This window comes from Pinus tabuliformis, chromosome J (genome assembly GCF_031772625.1).
Source record: "Pinus tabuliformis cultivar Carrire ecotype Pingquan chromosome J, CPIR1, whole genome shotgun sequence".
NCBI classification, from domain to species: domain Eukaryota; kingdom Viridiplantae; phylum Streptophyta; class Pinopsida; order Pinales; family Pinaceae; genus Pinus; species Pinus tabuliformis.
Window position 1 is genome coordinate 902,210,705 of NC_142295.1, and position 19,732 is coordinate 902,230,436.

Consider the following 19,732-nt stretch of genomic DNA (forward strand, 5'->3'; position numbering starts at 1 on the left):
CATGAAGGACTTCAGATATTTGCTAAGGCTTTGTTGGTCCAACACAATGCTTGATGGAGAAGACTCAGCCCAAATTTCAAAAAATTTGGGGCATTTTTTGCATTTTGGAAAATTTTGGCACAAAAAACAGGAATTTCTGCCCTATGCGCCACACCACGTGGCGCTCACTTTTGGTAGGAGGCTCCAAATTACAAAAACTCAGCATCTTTGGATTTGTCATGAAAAATTATACTTGTCTACCTATGGCCAAGAAATTTGGGCAGGTTTTGAGCCCTCAAAAGGGTCAAAAACACTCAAAAAATGACCTTACTGCCCCTATTTTGACACACAGGAAGCAGCCTTGGGAGAACTGAGCTTTTGAGCGGCAAATGGAGGCCAAATTGAAAAATTCCACTTGGGTTAGAAAGTAGACAGGAAGGCCTTTCCAGCAAGAACACTTGGAGCCAATTTCGACACCAGGAAGGCCTCCAAAGGTGGGTCCAAACAGGAACTACATATAGAGAATCGGGCACGGCACATAGAGGAAAAATTCCCAGTTTGACCAAGTATTGCTCTGTTTTTCGCCCATCTTTGGCTAGTTTGAATTTTTCACTTCCTAACGGAAAATTTGTGATGTAATTTCATGTACATTGATGGATCATGATGTAAATATGTCAAATTTTCACTTACGGAGGTAAATTCATTGGTTAAAATGTTGTTTGAAAGTGAATGAATCAGTTCCCTTGTTTCTAGAGGCATGTTGTTCCAATGCTTGATTTCTAGTTCTTAGTTTAGAATCAGTTGGATCGGCTCCTAAACCTGTGAGCTCGACCCCTAGAGGCTAGGAGGATCTATGCTTTGTCTATATTATGTGTTTTCTCAGTCATTAGCATGGTTGGACTTTTGAGAAAGAAAGGAGCTTCATTGTACACTCATATCAGTATTTTGGCTAAGGAATTGAGACCAGGGCTTGCAGCACTCTTTGGGATCCTTGTGGAATTTTGTTTTGGTACAATGCTTTCTTTTGTAATTGTGAATTTAATTATGTGTTATGTATGACATTAGCTATCTTCTTTCTTCCTAACTAAATCAAACAAGAGTGAAAGTAGAATCCATTGAAATTGCAGTGCTCTACTTGAGGTTTGCTTTAGTTTCTTGATATTTTCAGTTGTTTGAAGAGGAGCAATGGCTTCTTTTGCCCTCTTCAACTCCTCACCTGTCTAGTCCCTCCATCTCATTGGATTTGAAGTGCCAAAACTAGTTGCCTACCTTGCCCCATTGAGACCTCTACAAGACTGTGCCTCATTCCCAGCACCCAAAATCTGCTTTCTCATCTGAGTCAACAAATCATCAATTCATTCAATCAACCTCTTGTACACATATACCTAGCCTAAGATCAGTAGCTAAATCAGTCATCTAAAGCCTTTAGTGAATATAATTTGCTGAGATTGACCCAGAGAGAGCCCTCTCCTGACCTGGTAGGGCTATCTACCAGGCTGAATGTGCTTTGATGTTGGCCCCAGATCCTACCTTTTCAGCCTGAGGTAAATCTAGGCTCTAACATTGACAACAGATTGTAATTAAAAAAAATCCCTGGAATTTCATCATAGATCGCATGAAAAATATAACTTGAAGCTACTCTCATCACAGATAAACTTTATAAAGAATAAGCTATTCTCATCACATAATGTATTGAAACTAATATATTAATTTTATTTGAAGATGGTGTGGTTCCATTCATAAACTTCCACGTTGGAAATGTAACAAACATGTTCATTGTATTGTTTGCAATTCACCATTGCAAGACCATCGTAGTCATGTATTCTTTGTTCGGGTTTGTTCTGTCTAGTTTCTTATACTTGGCATAAATCTAAATAAAAAGGTTTTGACAATGCAATTGATGTTTTTTAATTTTAATAAAATGCATTTCCAAAAATCATCTCGACTTCCTTGATACTCACCATGGGTGGTGTATTGCTATATAATTGTGCAGGCTGTTTCTGGAATCAATTTGTATTTTTATGATAGTTGTCTCATCCTACCCTTATGTTTCAATGGTCTATGCCATAAAGTGAAGCAATTGTATTTATGTTACACCTCTCTAAAGTTAACAACTTCGTCGTGATGGTAGTAACATATGGTGCATAAGAACAACCTGGAATATGGTAAAAGCCATGGACTTGATAATGTCACATACAATGCCCTTCTTGATGGGCTTTGTAAAGATGGTAGAGTACAATTCAAGATATATATAAGTTTTGGAATGGCATATGCCATAAACTAAAGCAGTTGCATGTACATTACAACTATCTAAAATTAACAACTTCGTCATGATGGTAACTTATGGTTCATAAGAACACAATAGAATATGGCAAAACCTGTGGATACTATCACACACAATACCCTTATTGATGGCCTTTGTAAATATGGTAGCGTTGATTTTAAGATGCATATAAGTATTGGAAAGGCAGGGTTTTGATCTTGACTTTAATGTTATGACTCCCTATTTGAAATTCCTATTTCTATTGTAGATTTTGAAATATTTTATAAATATGAATACTTCAAAAATATAATGAATAAAACAAAAATTATTATAGTTTATACCCATAAATGACTAACAAACAACCTCTAAATAAGATACCCATGGTGTGAGTGCAAATAAAGTCGTAATACCATCACCTAGGCTCTTAGTGATGCAAAGTTTGGACAAAGGTCAAAAGTATAATATCATCATCAAGGCTCTCTGTAATGTAAACATGTTTGGATGGAGGACATGAGAAATTAGATTGCAAGTATTAAAGTTTTTAAACCATGGGAGATGGACTATTGTATTGCTAATATGAAAAGTTTTTTAATAATGCGAAATGGAGTTCATATCACATGTCTTTAAATTACATGTGATTGTTTTAATGTATTGCAAAGGTTTACATATGTATATAGTGCAGAAAGGTTTAAATCTCCATGTAAAATATGTTATGGGAATTACCAGTAGGATAGTAAGATAGAAAGTGTTAAAAAATGCAAAAATTGTGAGGCAGTAGAATAAAATAAGAATTAGGCAGAGACCTTCGCAATTAGTGCTTCACAAACCCCAACCCCATATAAAACCCTAGCCCTAAAGATTTGAAATTTACAGAATTGAGTCAAATTTTAAAAATTAGTCAAGGTTAGCCATGTAAATTAGGCAAGGTTAGCTTTTTTCCTGCTTGAACACATTATTCTCAAATCAAATTAAACAATATTTAATAAATTACTTGTTCAACCTTAAAATCAGAGCCATAACTCAGCACAGATAACCCTAAAATGAGAGCTCTAACCCTAAAATCAAAGCTATAATAGGCATAACAAATCCATAACAATAATTTACCCTGTACAAAACCAAAACCAAAATTAGAGCCATAAACCCTAAAGTCAGAGCCATAACATCAATTTACTTCCACAAAACCAAAAAAACAGAGCCATAACACCTAGACTACAATTTCTAGCAAGAAATATTATGTTAAAAAAAAACAAAAATTGTGAGTCATGCCCACACACCATTGCAACAGTGATGAAGACTCCAGCACCTGAACAAATCTTACAACAAACTCCTGTAACTAAAAAAATATAGTGGTGTTACACTATAAGAAAACCCGAGAAAAATCCATGTAAAAACAATTGCAAAATTTGAAGGGTTACCTTCATGAAATAGGACTCAAGAATGAAACCTCCATATCAACCATTCGACCTAATGGAATTTGCAATAAGTCTGTGTCGGGAAAAATTTACCACGATTTGGTGCACCACACACAACTTACAACAATCCGCCAAGGGATAAATAGCGTGCAACAACCCCGTAAATGGAAAAGCCCCCACAATCTCATCAAAACAACCACACACAAAGAAAATGACAACCTTAAGAGGCAAGGAAATGAAGGCTTCTATCATGGGATTCTATGCAGCATAACACCCACACATCAGGCCTCAGCAACATAAGCGAGGGCATAATACAACCTCCTACGTTTGAGCAAGAACAAACCCTAAACAACCCCAAAAATGATTGTGAGCAATGCCAAAAGGTTGGCAACACCTCATACCTTCCATGTATGACACCTATTGTACGATCCATGTGAATGAATGCATGCACTTTGATGACATGGAAAGGAGGGCACACAACAACTCGTGTCCCCTATGGCTCCTCACAATTTTTTAAGCCAAAAACACATGACTTCTCGCATAGTGACGGTTCCATCTCACCTTGGCTTTGGCCTGCTTCTTACTTCTCCTTGTTCTCTGTGTTTTTAAATGCTCTCAAGGAGTTTTATGCAACTTGGCGCTGTGATACCATGATAAATATTGCAAAGGTTGAAAACATGAAACTAGAAATGGAGTGAACTAGCTCTAGCTCTTTTCATCATTGAGTAACATCAAAATAAATTACATAAGAGAGAAGGGAACAATAGCAATAAATCAATCAAATAAGACTCAACTAAAGCAAACTAAGTATGACACCCAATAGACAAAAATGAGAGTGAGAGGACAAAAATGAGAATGAGAGATTAATGTTGTCAACAATATAACTCAACTAAGTAAATTGACCTGAAAGTGAGTATTACACCCCATAGACAAAAATGAGAGTGGGGATTAATCCTCTCAACAATATTTTGAATTGAAAGTCAATTAACTGCATCTAGTCAATGAGAATGAAAGTTAGAGATTAATGCTCTCACCAATGTTTTGAATTGAAAGAAATTTTTTACGTAATTGTACAAATACATTGATCTATCTAACTTGTTACTTTGAATTGAAAGCCCATTCCATTTTTACGTTGTACATTAAAACCTTGCTATCCAATACGTTTTGAAAATGAAATTTTCGAAAAGAGTGTTGTGCTCCCCGTTAATGGTGGTGTTGATCCAACACTCCTGTGTGTTTCGTGGCATGTGCTTAACACTAGCGATGTGTCTGTTTGCTAACACTTGCGGGTTTTGGTGTAACGGCAATCGTGACTCCAACAAGTGGTATCAGAGCCAAAGGTCTCGAGTTCGAAACACACCTGGCTCACGTTGAGGGGAGAGATTGTTGTGCTCCTCGTTAATGGCAGTGTTGATCCAATGTTCCCGTGTGTTTCGTGGCATGTGCTTAACACGGAGATTGTTGTGCTCCCCGTTAATGGTAGTGTTGATCCAACGCTCCCGTGTGTTTCGTGGCATGTGCTTAACACTAGCGATGTCTCTGTTTACTAACACCTACGGATTTTGGTGTAACGGCAATCATGACTCCAACAAAAACATTGAAAAAACCTTTGCATTATAAAATTATTCAACAACTTCATGATTAATACTATTAGATGTAGAATTGAAAGAAAAATTTACCAGTTTGTAAAAATTTCGAGGGCTCCTATCATCGCATCCGTATTCTGAACAGCGCACCACTAATTTGAAAATTGTTCAGCAATTCTCGTTTCATCCATAGGCTATTCACGGTAGGTTCGAGGCCACCGTAGCTTTCAAATTGAATGCTGGAAGTTTCATATTGATTTATCTGCACCCATCATATGCCAACGAAAATTTATGGACAATAAACAAATTTCAGCATCTCAAATCTTTGGAGTGTAGTGTTGTGGAGAGGAGATCTATTTTCAACGCGGCTACAAAACTTCATGTAACTAGACAATGTTTGTAATATTTTTTGTTGGAATGAAAATATATTTGTAATATTTCGATACTTAAATGAAGGAATTCAAATATTTATGTTGTCAATTTTATAATATAATAAATTTAGATATTTATATTGCGAAATTTATAGTAAAATATATTCATATGTTTAAAGAGAAAGAAGTAGACTAAATTTTATATTATTAAATATTATTTTATATCACATTAGTTATAATAAATAATAAAAAGATTTGGATTATATATATATATAATAATTGTTTAGTTTAATTAAATAATTGAGTGTTGAATCTATTTATCTATTCAAAATTGTAATTTAATTGCAAGAAATCACAATCTTAATTGAAATTATATTTTCAAATTCCTAAAAAATTATTTCATCAATTCATTATATTGTAACATTAATAATATTTATATATAATTTTCTTTTCAAATTTTATACTTCTGTGAGTCATGATATGATGTTTATATTTTCCGGAGAAATCACATATACCCCTTGTTCTCTATGTGATTTCTCCGAAAAATATAAACAATATATATTTTTTTTATTAAAATTCCACTCACTTTTTATACATTAATATTTATATATTAATATATTTTAAAAGTAATATGTATTTACATAATAAAATATAAATTTGTAATAATAATAAATATTACAAATAAATTATTTTAAATTAAATATAAAATATTATTAAAACAAATTTAAAATATATATATATATATATATATATATATATATATATAATTTAAATTTGTTTTACCTCAAAACATCAAAATATAATTACCGATTGTCCATATTATTTCTTAGATTATTATAGATGGTTTCAATTTCCCATAAAAAAAAGAAGAAGGAGAAAATCATACTAAAACAAAAACATTTACTATAAGAAAAAATGTTTATAATTATAAAACTATAAAGAGAAATGTAGTTGAGGTACATAGCAGAAAATCAAATGTCCCAAAAAGTCACTAGAGAAAGATCTTTAGTAAAAATGTTTATCAACTATGAAACTGTAAAGAGAAATGTCATTGAGATACATATTGGTTATGAAGGTGTACTGGTTATGAATTATCCGGTGTACTGGTTATGAATTAAGCAGCGGGGCATCGGAAGTGGACAAAAAATTTGGAATCGTAGGGGGCAGTCGGGACCAATTTAAGCCAAGGATAATCGAGGCGTAGCATAGATTGATTGAAAAGCATTCAAATTAGTAAGAGATTAGGGATAGTTGCCCTCTGAGGAAAGCATTGAATTGGGGATCATGGCGTTGAATTGGGGATCATGGCGGAGACTAGTGTTACGTATTCATGGCTGGTGGGCTTCGTCTGTTTCGTTCCGGCGATGATACTGCTTTAGCTCTACAGAGTAATGGACAGTCGAGGCTACAATTTACCTCCCGGTTCCAGAGGGTGGCCATTGATTGGAGAATCCTTGGGCTTCATGCGAGCGATTAATTCGGGTTCACAACCACGCCGATTCATTCAAGATCGAGAGCTAAGGTACTGTGTTAATTTTAATGTTCAACATCAAATATCAAACACAAGATGTGAATTATATATGTGAAGGCGAATTACGCAGGTATGGCGAGATATTCAGATCAAATTTGTTCGGAAGATCTCGAATGATTGTGTCTGTGGATCCAGAATTCAACAAACATATTCTGCAAAATGAGGCAGGTTGTTTCAATCCAGTTATCCGAGACGTTTTCGAAATCTCATCGGCAAATTCGCTTTGCTTTCGGTGCACGGAGATCTCCAGAAGAAGCTCCACGGAACGGCCGTAAATTTACTGGGGTTCGAGAAGCTGCGTGTGCACTTCATGGAGGACATACAGAACCTTATGCACCCAACCTTCGCCCAGTGGCAAGCCAAGAGGGATATCTATCTTCACGAGGAGTGCCATCGTGTAAGCACCATCAAGAAACCCATTGCAAAAATCTTTGTATTTCAGAAAAGCTATGCATTAATTAAAAGTTCTTTAAAGACCTATTTGAGTGACTCAAGGGAAAGGTTAATATCTTAATAACACAATTAATAGTAAAATTAAGGATTGGATCACATCATCTTATATGTTAAACAAGTAGTTTACTAGTTTCCAATGAAGAGTGAGAAGAAAGAACTTGTGTTTTTTTAATGAGTAAGGAATTGTTGAAACTTAATGTTTTTTTAATGAGTAAGGAGTTGTTGAAACTTAATGGCACTTTATCATGGAATGCCCTGCTTATAAAGATACAGGCAGTTGGGTAATTCCCAAGAAAGAGTGGGAAGAAAGAACTTATGTTTTTTGTGAGGAAAAAGCAATTGAAACTTAATAGCATTTTATCACTTTATCACGGAGTGTCTTGCCTATAAAGACATTTGTAGTGAGTTAGAAGACTTGAAAATAGATAGATAGTCTGTTAGCTATTTGTGAAAAAAAAACCTTTACAAAACCAATCTTTTTTAACCATTATTCACACCCAGGAAAAAACTATTATAGAAAAAAACTTGATTGTATAATGTTTTGTTAGTTAAATATGTAACCCCTTATACTATTTTGGTGTCATTCGTCTCATTAACATTCTTCAATTCAATTCATTTAACATTCTTCAATTCAATTCATTAACTTTTCGAGAAGCTATGCACTGTTTAAGCATTCTTTATGGATTTTATTAATCATTTATTGAAATCAGACAAAATTGAACTACGAAACCTGCCTTTTAATACTGGTATCATCAGAATGGTGGTGAACTAACTGTTTTCCATTTAGATTGGTCGATTTGTCTGATCACATGTGATATCTGTTACAGCTTGTTCTGAATTTGATGGCAAAACAATTGTTGGACTTATCTCCGTCCAAGGAGACGGAAGAGATCGGTAAGGCATTCGCCGTTTTTTCTAATGCTTTCCTTGCCATTCCCATTAGAATCCCGAGTACCTCGTATGCCAGAGGAATTAAGGTGCACAAGAGCTGCAATGCTTTGCTCCTTTATTTTACTGATTACTAATTTGATTGGTTCTTACGGGATGAGTAATGGCTAGCATCGCTGCAGGGCAGAGAGTTTCTGATAAAAAAGATTAATGAGGGTATAAAGCATGGAAGGCAGCATCCAGATGAAACTGTCCATAATGATTTCTTAGGAGAACTCTTGAAAGAAGACTTGCATTCAGAAGAAGTTATAGCAGATTTAGTATTATTCCTGCTCTTCGCTGGTCACGAGACCTCAGCCTCAGCGATGGTATTTTCTATCAAATTTCTCATGGACTGTCCCCGGGCACTTCACGAACTGAAGGTGTGTACTCAGTGTGTAGGTACATACTGCAAATCTTTATTCTAAATAAAAGCATTTCATATCTTGGTAGTGATACATTAACACTGGACTACACTAATGATGGAATATGCACCACACAAAGGAGCACGACGCTCTGTTAAAGAGAAAGGGGAGTCCAAGAAACCAAAAGCTCACTCGGGATGACTACCAGTCAATGAAATTCACCGAATGTTGAAATGGTAATTTCCACTGCAGGTCAAAACCGACAGTTTTCCCTACGTTGTCTCTGTTTTCTTTCTTTTGCGATGCGATTAGATCGCAAATCGCGTCCATGTCTGCTGCCTCAATCGGTTCTCTTGACTTCTTCCGACGCAACGTTGCGATGCAATCTTATCGCTATCGCATCCACGCCCTGTTTCCTCTGTTACGTCATGTGTCTTCTGCGGATTGCGATTCTGCGATGCGATCTGATCGCAAATCGCATATCTCACCTTCTTCAAACCGATCTCAGCTATCCGATTGAAATCAAGGTTTGACGTGAAGTAAAAATTTTGTTTAACCGCTAGTTTTGTTTGAGTAAAGCATTTAATGAAAAATTTACTGTGGTCGTAAATGTAGGTAAAGACTTTAATTTTATTATTTTTAAACTCACGGGAGTATGGCAAGTAAAAAAAAGGGGATATATGTCATGTTTTTGATGTTATGAAAAGAATGAAAAACTCGCCGCAGCGAATGTAAGGAATTTTTCTATAGCAGTGTGATGCAATGTAATGTTGTTGTTGTTCGTTGAGAGAATGAAAATAATAGACGCAGCAACGCGAAAGGGAAATTTTTTTTAGGGATGTAAGGTGTGAAGAAAAGGAAATTGATAGACAACAGTGTCAATGTTAAAAAGAGACAGAGTTCTCCTTTTGTAATGCATAGCAGTGTTGAGAAAGTATTTTTTTTCTTCGTAATGCACAACAGTGCAGAGACGGTGTGATGTTCAGTGTATTTTTGCTTAATTTATTTTATGTATCGCAACGCAATATTGTTTTTGGTTAATATAAAAACTTTGTTATCTGTTATGTGAATCAATCTCCATTTCTATGGATTGAAGTAAATGTGGATGAAATTCTGGGATACAAATTAAAAGCTTCCCTGTGTTAAGAAACAAAGCATTTTTCCTCTGTTCATTTTGTTTGGAATTATTAGAAATTCCCAACATGGTATCAGAGCTTGTCCAGGCTCTTTGAAGGTGTCAAAGAAGCTGAAGGAAGGGTTTCTTGTTGCAACAGCTTCTCCAGCAGAGTGAAGACTCAGTCAAGAAAAATCCAAGGTATTTCTCAAGTTAGTTTTTTGTGTTACTGTTGAAGACAGTCAGTTATTTTAAATACACAGTCAAGTATTTTGAAGCATAGTTAAGAGTGCAAGAATGGCTGGAGCCAGCACTAGCATGGATATCTGTAATACCCAGCTCCCACAATTTAATGAAAAAAACTATGACTATTGGGCAATAACTATGAAAGCTTTTCTTGCTTCCCAAGACTTATGGGAATCTCTTGAGGATGGTTTTGAAGAACCAGCAGATGAAGATGAGTTTAATAATTTAAATCAGGCAGAGAAAGAGCTATTGAAGAGCTATAAGAAAAAGTATTCTAAAGCCCTCTATCTTTTGTATCAAGCAGTGCATGAGAGTGTGTTTCCAAGGATAGCATCAGCCAAGACATCTAAAAAAGCATGGCAAACCCTCAAGATAGCCTATCAAGGCATGGAGAAAGTGAAGACAACAAAGCTACAGTTGCTGAGGAGAGATTTTGAGAATCTCTGCATGAAGGAGTTAGATAATATTGACTCATTCTTCACACATGTGATTGGTCTGGTCGCACAGATAAGGTCTCATGGAGAGATTCTTGAAGAAAGGAGGATTGTGAAGAAACTATTGAGGATCCTACCCTCAAGGTTCGATGTGATTGTCACCACCATAGAAGAGACAAAGGATCTCACAAACTTCTCAGTTGATGAACTACATGCATCACTGATAACACATGAGTAGAGATTGAGTAGAAATGAAAACTCATCTCTAGAGCATGCCTTTAAGACCCAGATGTTCTTTGGAAGAGGAAGAGGTCAAGGCAGAGGAAACAAGAAAGGAAGAGGCAAAAGCTAAAACAGAGGTGGAAGAAACAGTCCAACAAATGCTGAAGGAAGAGGCAACAATCCAAATCAGAACCAAGGCCAAGGCAGCAGTCAACAAAAGTGGACAACATCATGCTCAAGGGAAAAGGTATGATAAATCCAATGTCCAATGTCACTATTGTAAAAAATATGGGCATTATGCAAATTAATGTAGGAAGAAGCAACATGATATGAGTAATAGAACTAATGCGAATTTCACTAGAGAAAATATTAGCCAAAATAATTCATTTTTACTTTGTAATATGGCTGAAGAAAAGAGTGAAGATGTATGGTTCCTAGACTCCAGTTGCAGTAACCATATGATAGGAAACATAGCCCTGTTTTCTATGTTAGATCAGAGTGTGAAGTCACAAGTCACACTAGGGACTGATAATAAAGTTTCTGTTATGGGAAAAGGAAAAGTAAATGTCTTCACAAATAAAGGTGAAAAGAAAACCATAGCAGATGTTTATTATGTTCCTGGAATGAAATGTAACCTCTTAAGTATTGGACAACTTGTTCAAAAGGGGTACAATGTTTTCTTTGTGAATGATATATGCACCATCATGGATAAAACACCCAGCAAACAATGTATTGCTGAAGTGAAGACGACAAGGAACAGGATGTTCCCTCTCAGAATGAAAACAAATTTAAAAAATAAAGAAGAAATAACAACAGTGACTCAAGAGGCTTTCCAAAGCGAACCAAAAGATGAAAATTGGTTGTGGCACTTGAGATTTGGACATCTCAACTTTGGAGGTCTTAACTTGTTGAATAGAAAAGGAATGGTAAGAGGATTACCATTGATAGAGAAACCAGACAACCTTTGTGAAGGTTGTATCTTGGGGAAACAACAGAGAGAAAATTTTCGATCTGGGAAAAGCATAAGGGCAAAAGCACCCTTAGAGATTGTCCACTCAAATTTATGTGGACCGATGCAAACTCCATCACTTGCAGGCAGCCACTATATACTAACATTCATTGATGATTTTACTAGAAAAATTTGGGTTTATTTCCTGAAGAACAAAAGTGAAGTGTTTGAAAGATTTTGCAATTTCACAGCACTTATAGAAAACCAAAGCGGGCTGCATATCAAAGTTCTAAGAACTGATAGAGGAGGTGAGTATATCTCCAAATAATTTCTACGTTTTGTAGAGAAAATGGAATTCATAAACATTTTACCACTAGGTACACTCTGCAGCAAAATGGAGTTGTTGAAAGAAAGAATAGGAAAATCATGGATATGGCGAGGAGTATGTTAAAGGCAAAGCATTTTCCAAATCATTATTGGGCTGAAGTTGTACATTGTGCAACGTACATTTTGAATAGATGCCCTACAAAAGCTGTCATGAACAGGGTGCCGGAAGAAGCATGGAGTGGGACAAAGCAAGGAGTCACCCACATGAAAGTTTTTGGATGTGTGGCTTATGCACACGTTCTAGATCAGCTAAGGAAGAAGTTGGACAGCAAAGGGGAGAAATGCATTTTCATTGGATACACTGAGGAATCCAAAGCTTACAGGTTGTATAACCCATCCACCAAGAAGCTTATTGTGAGTAGAGATGTTCAGTTCATTGAGGAGGAAGCTTGGGATGGAAGCATAGAGAAGACAGTGAATGTTAAAAACTTTTTGTCTCATGATGAAGATGATGAGGAGATCACTGAAATACATCCCCAAATAGCAGCACCAACACAAGGGCAGCAAGAGACACCCTTGAGGAGAAATGAAAGTGCTTCTCCAAGCACATCACAAGGAGGAAATTCAAGTGCATCTTCAAGCACTTGTACACCAAATGAAAGAGGTAAGAAGTTTGGAGATTTAAGGGACATTTATAAACAAGAGGCTACAAATGAAGGTATGAACTATTTTTTTGATTTATATTGTTATGTTGATGACCCTGTTCATCTCGAAGAAGCAATTAAGGATAGGAAATTGATAGAAGCTATGGATGAGGAGATCAATGCCGTAGAAAGAAACAAGACATGAGATTTAGTTGAACTACCAAAAGGAAAAGAAGTCATTGGAGTTAAATGGGTCTACAAGACCAAGAGTAATGCTGAAGGAAAAATAGAAAAACACAAGGCAAGACTTGTTGTCAAAGGATATAAGCAGCAGTATGGGAGAGACTATGAGGAAACTTTTGCACCAGTTGCTAGAATGGAAACAGTGAAAGCAGTGCTGTCCATAGCAGCACAAAACAAGTGGAAAATTTACTAAATGGGCGTGAAGTCAGCATTCCTAAATGGAATGTTAAAGGAAGAGGTTTACATTGAACAACCTCTAGGCTATGAAAAGAAAGGCCAAGATCACAAAGTGTGCAGATTGAAGAAAGCTCTTTATGGGCTGAAGCAAGCACCAAGAGCGTGGTACAGTAGGATAGATTCCTATCTACTGGAGAATGGATTTGAAAGTGTGAGGGAGAACCCACCCTCTACATCAAAGAAAAAAATGGTAAATTACTAATTGTTGTGTTATATGTTGATGATGTTACTTTAACAGGTAATGATGATTATCTTATTGAAAATTTCAAAACAATGATGAAAGAAGAATTTGAAATGACTGACATGGGTTTGCTGAGATACTTCTTAGGAATAGAAGTAGAACAAAATGGAAATGGGATTTTTATCTCACAAGCAAAATATGTTAATTAAGTGTTGGAAATATTTAATATGCAGGAGAGCAAAGCAGCAATCACTCCCACAGTGATGGGATTAAAACTCAGCAAAGAGGACAGCAGCAAGGATTTTTATCCTAGTTTGTACAAGAGCATAGTTGGCAGCCTCATGTATTTCACTGCAACTGGGCCGGATATAATGCATGTTGTTAGTTTAATTTCCAGATTCATGGAGAGGCCAAAAGAAGCACATTGGCAGGCACCAAAAAGGATTCTGAGGTATGTTAAAGGTACTAAAAGATTTGGCATTTTATATACTGTTTCAGAATGTTCAGATTTAATTGGATACACTGATAGTGATTGGGCTGGAAGTGTATATGATCGGAAAAGCACATCCGGTTATGTTTTTCACATGGGTTCAGGAGCCATTTCATGGGCTTCTAAAAAATAGCCTATTGTAGTATTGTCTACAGCAGAGGCAGAATATGTGGCAGCTACAGCAGCAGCATGTCAAGCAATTTGGATGAGAAGGATGTTAAGGAGTTTATGCCAAGAGCAAGTAAAAGGAACTGTAATTTTTTGTGACAGTAGCTCTGCTATTGCATTATCCAAGAATTATGTGTTTCATAAGAGAACGAAACACATTGACACAAAGTTTCATTATATCAGGGAATTGGTAAACAATGGAGAAATTGTTTTACAACACTACAGAACTCAAGAGCAGGTTGCAGAGATTCTGACCAAACCATTGGGGCAGAAAGGTTTTGAGTCTTTGAGAAAATGTCTAGGTATGACTGATAACCCAGTAGTTGAAATTAAAGGGGAGTGTTGAAATGGTAATTTCCACTGCAGGTCAAAACCGACAGTTTTCCCCACACTGCCTCTGTTTTCTTTCTTTTGCGATGCGATTAGATCGCAAATCGCGTCCATGTATGCTGCCTCAATCAGTTCTCTTGACTTCATTCGACACGACATTCCGATGCGATCTTACCTCTATCGCAAATCGCATCCATGCCATGTTGCCTCCGTTATGTCTTGTGTCTTCTGCCGATTGCGATTCTGCGATGCGATCTGATCGCAAATCGCATATCTCACCTTCTTCAAACCGATCTCAGTCATCCGATTGAAATCAAGGTTTGATGTACAGGCCTGCACCATGGATTTGACGTGAAGTAAAAATTTTGTTTGACCGCCAGTTTTGTTTCAGTAAAGCATTTAATGAAAAATTTACTGTGGTCGTAAATGTAGGTGAAGACATTAATTTTATTATTTTTAAACTCACGGGAGTATGGCAAGTAAAAAAATGGAATATATGTCATCTTTTTGATGTTATGAAAAGAATGAAAAACTCGCCACAACGAATGTAAGGAAATTTTTTTATAGCAGTGCGATGCAATGTAATGTTGTTGTTGTTCGTTGAGAGAACGAAAATGACAGACACAACAGCGCGAAAGGGAAAAAAAAATTTAGGGCACAACAGTGCGAATGTAAGGTGTGAAGAAAAGGAAATTGACAGACAGCAGTGTCAATGTTAAACAGAGACAGAGTCCTCCTTTTGTAATGCATAGCAGAGTTGAGAAAGTATTTTTTTTCTTCGTAATGCACAGCAGTGCAGAGACGGTGTGATGTTCAGTGTATTTTTGCTTAATGCATTTTATGTATGGAAGCGCAATATTGTTTTTGGTTAATATAAAAACTTTGTCATCTGTTATGTGAATCAATCTCCATTTCTATGGATTGAAGTAAATGTGGATGAAATTCTGGGATACAAATTAAAAGCTTCCTGTGTTAAGAAACAGAGCATTTTTCCTCTGTTCATTTTGTTTGGAATTATCAGAAATTCCCAACAATGTGTATGTAATTAATTAATTAATTATTGCTTTGTTGACCAACCAAACGATTTCCGTTTGGGGACGGGTAGGCATCCTTATCGGGCAATCAGATGGACATGGTTATGTAGGTCTAATTGCTGAATATTTGGTAAATAAGCTCACGATTTCTGTTTGATCTAGTTGATTCACCGAATATTAGGCAATGAGATGGAGATGGCCATGTCTGTCTGATTGTGGGGTGATAGGCTAATAGCATTATTTTTTTTTTTAATTACAAATTTTGTAACATATCTTTATATACATAAATGAATTGTAGATCATTTAAAATTTTATAATAACTTTTACCTATTTGTGTTGTTGGATGTAAACTATCGCATTAGATTTAGGATTTGCCCTTTAGAATTTGGTGGTGCAGTTCATTCTCTTTCTTGATAATGAACGATAATAGCAAGTTTTAAATTTGGAAATTCTAAAAAATGGAAATCTTAAATCTAATATCATAAATATGGAAGCTACTTTACATATCACAAAAGCCTAAATTCTTAAATTTAGGTGTTCTTTTGGGCACTTTAAACTGAAAAGAGTAAAACGATTGATTGTGTATGTATTTGTTCAATTCCCAGGTCATATATGAAACACTTCGTCTCGCCAACGTCGCTTCAGCACTTTTCAGAGAAGCAAAAGAACACATTAAAATTAAAGGCATTTAATAATATGTCTTTACTCTTCTTGTTTGAGATTTATGCTTCTGTTCAAAGTTACAATTATATACATATATAGTAAGGCTTACAATTTTATATATATAATTTTTCTGTGAGGTTTGAAATGTGTAAAATCTCAACTGATACTTCCAATTCCAGCATTTCTTTTAATTTTTACAATACTGCCACGCGATTTACCTCGGCATTTGGATTATCACAAACTTGTGTTCTCAGGAGGCTTTGTGATACCAAGAGGGTGGACAATCATGGTACTTCTGAATAGCATGCATCTGGATGAAAAGTACCATTCTTTTGCACTCACATTTGACCCATGACGTTGGCAACGACAGCTCGAAAATAATGTAATTAATTAGCATGAAATCGCTCACTTCATGTTTTGTGGAAATCCAAATCTCTTACTAATCTCTCTGTCTAATTCTATTAGTAATCTTTGGGACTTTATATTGCAGGAGCTCTCAAAGAACCCCTCTTTTATACCTTTTGGAGGGGGGGCCAGGCTTTGCCCGAGAATGCATCTGGCAAAACTTGAGCTGGCCCTCTTTCTTCATAACTTCGTCACCAAATTCAGGTAAAAGAAATAAGACATCAATTTTACTTGAAGCATCGCTCCTAATTAATATCATCCTCTAGGAGAAAAGAAAAGAAAACAATACAAAATAGTGTGCCAACATGGTTTATGAACTTATTTACGCTCCACATGTACACAGTGTCATCTTCGTTGACTGCGCTAAAATTGTGTTTTACGTGTACCTAATGTTTGCATATGGGAGGCACTGGAGGATGATAAGATCTCCTACTTTCCTGTTTCTCACTTGACTAAAGGCTTTCTGATCTGTCTACATCATCTTCAAGAACGAATGGATGATTAATCGCATTATAATAGGATTTGATTCATGCAGTATAGAGTGTTAAAAACAGTAAGCAAGTTTGAAGCATAAAACAATAATAGCCGCTCTGTGGACATATAACTATCATATTTCAAACATATTTATGTATTTCCTGTATTGAAGCCTGACAATTTGGGTTTCACTTTGATTCCCATCGGGTTAATTTTATTAATCAGCTATTATCGCATATCCTTCTTTAAACAAACAAGATAACAAGGTTCCAAGTGATAAAAAAAGTGTTCCTCATAATAGTATGGTTTACCAGAAAAATATTAAACAGTAGAGATGAATATAGTTGTACAAATTAAATGTGTGTTTTTTTCGGTCAAATTCTTGTAACATCTCCATAGGGTAGTGGTAGTGAAATAAGCAAGTTTTTAAAATTAATAGAATATATTATAGAAATGTGACTTGGAATAATGGAGAATTTTTTAGATTATTTTATTATTAGTTATTGGTTGTGATTAGTTAGATTAGATCTTATAATTGAGGAATTTGTTTAATTTCTTCAATGAATTTCTAATCTTATTTATGTACAAATTATTTGATGAATGATTTGAAGGAATGTACACTTTGAGTTGATCATTTCCTCCATATTTTGTGTCTCTCTTAAATTTGTCTTGGTATCACAGCTTGGTGTGGGAGTGTAGTTAGACCTCCAAAGTGCCTTGTTTGTTGCAGATTTTGTTATGTGGCAGAGGTAAAGTGGTGCACACACTATATGTCTATATTTTTAGACCTTTTTTACTATGACCCTTTTGATGATCATTTTTTCATGATGCCATTTGGCAACATTTTTTTATTCCGGTGGCATTTTTTAGCCGAAAGAATTCTATGGTAAACAAAACAATTTTATTGATGGCCATAAGTATCATGAGTCGCGACCTCCTCCACAAGATGTTGCAATACAGGAATCAAAACACAACAAAAGCATAAACGAAACCAAGATGTGTTCAAGTAAGCTGACAATTCTTATTTTAAGCAATCATCATCTCAAAGCTCCAAAGTAACCTATGGAGGACAAAGCAGTTCATATTACACATCCTCAACAATCATGGGAATGAGCCCTCGTGAGGTGACTCACAAGGAGCAAATCGAAGCAAATAAAATTATCTATGGGCACAAAGAATTTGGTGCTCAAATGTTGGACACTAAAAGGAGGAAAGATGCTCCTACCAAGCTTGCACCCTCTAAAGTGTTATCAACTACCAACGATTAGGGCAAACCATATTGTCACGAGGACAAACTAGATCACAAGGTTTATGGTGTTTTATCATCTCAAACTAAAAGGAAGGAAAAACATGACTATGGGTGAATTTCTCCATTAAGTGGGATACTTGGAATAATGGAGAAATGTAGAATTCTCTAGATTATTTTATTATTAGCTATTCATTGTGATTAGGTAGATTAGATCCTATTTTGAGGAATCTGTTCAATTTCCTCAACACATTTCTAATCTTATTTATGTACAAATTATTTGGTGAATGATATGAAGCTTTGTGCAGGCACTCTTTAGGTTGAGTTTGGCTCACCTCAGAGTTGCTCATTTCCTCCATATTTCACCTCCCTCTTAGAGTTATCTATGTGTTGTAAATATATTGAGAAATAAATTGTAATTGAAAAACAATATGAACTAAAGAAGAAGATAAATTCATAACTCATGGAGACGAATCCATGTCCTACATAGCACATAATTATGAAATGCACTCAAATATGAAATATATAGCTAAATTATTGCATTTTGAAAAAATTATTGATTTCAGAAGAGTTTCGAAGGGTTATATTAACAAAACATTCAATGTGTTTCTCTTTCTTTCTCAATGTAAAGAGTACACAATCTTGAGTTTTTTCATAACATTTAAAAGAGAATAAAGGTGACATGCCTAAATCTACTAATGATTCGACATGTTGATATCAATGGCTTCCTTGAATAATGTCAAGCCATGAAATTTACATGAATTTTGCAAACATTTATTCAAATGATGTCATCCATCTATCCAACCACAAGAAATAATGATGGTCAACATTGGTCCATAATTCATCCTTCCACATCCCTTCTACAATGTTCTAAATGTAGGGCTACTATGTTACAAACAATGTTGATGATTGGGTCATTTCCTCTAATGAGGATCTTGATATGGCTCATATTTTAATTCTACAAACTCAAAGTTGGGTACAACAATACTTTCACCAGGAATGACATTAGTATCCATGTCATCAATTTTCTTATAATAATTACTAGGAGCATGTTCTTCCAATACCTTAGTCTGAATTCCTTTTGACAACAAATGACACCTCTCTTGTCTCAACAGAGCTAGATATAGGTAATGAGGAAAAAACAAGATTAAATCCAAGTCCTGCTCTTAATGTCCATACCATAGAGTTAATAGGAACAATGATGCCTTATCCACTCGTTCCAGGTCCTCCAATATGTTTCATTTTGCTTAGCAACAGATATCCAATACCAATGGTGTATTTTTCAAAGCTATGTGAAACAAAAGGCACCATTATCAACATTAGCAAGTGACCATGATAAGTCAATAGTAATATTCTCCTTCTCATCATTTTGAAGGAAACTGACTTCCAAGTCAAGGTGCTACTTGCACTCTTGCAAGTATTGATTGACCTCATCTTT

The 19,732-nt window shown here is 35.5% G+C and overlaps 1 pseudogene across 1 annotated transcript; it reads left to right on the forward strand.

Moving 5' to 3' along the window:
- The first annotated feature begins 6,728 nt into the window (after positions 1-6,728).
- On the forward strand, positions 6,729-9,163 carry LOC149229622 (cytochrome P450 720B2-like; annotated as a pseudogene). Its single transcript, XR_016247946.1, has 3 exons — positions 6,729-7,133; positions 7,213-7,539; positions 8,423-9,163. The product of XR_016247946.1 is annotated as a cytochrome P450 720B2-like (transcript).
- Positions 9,164-19,732: the final 10,569 nt, after the last annotated feature.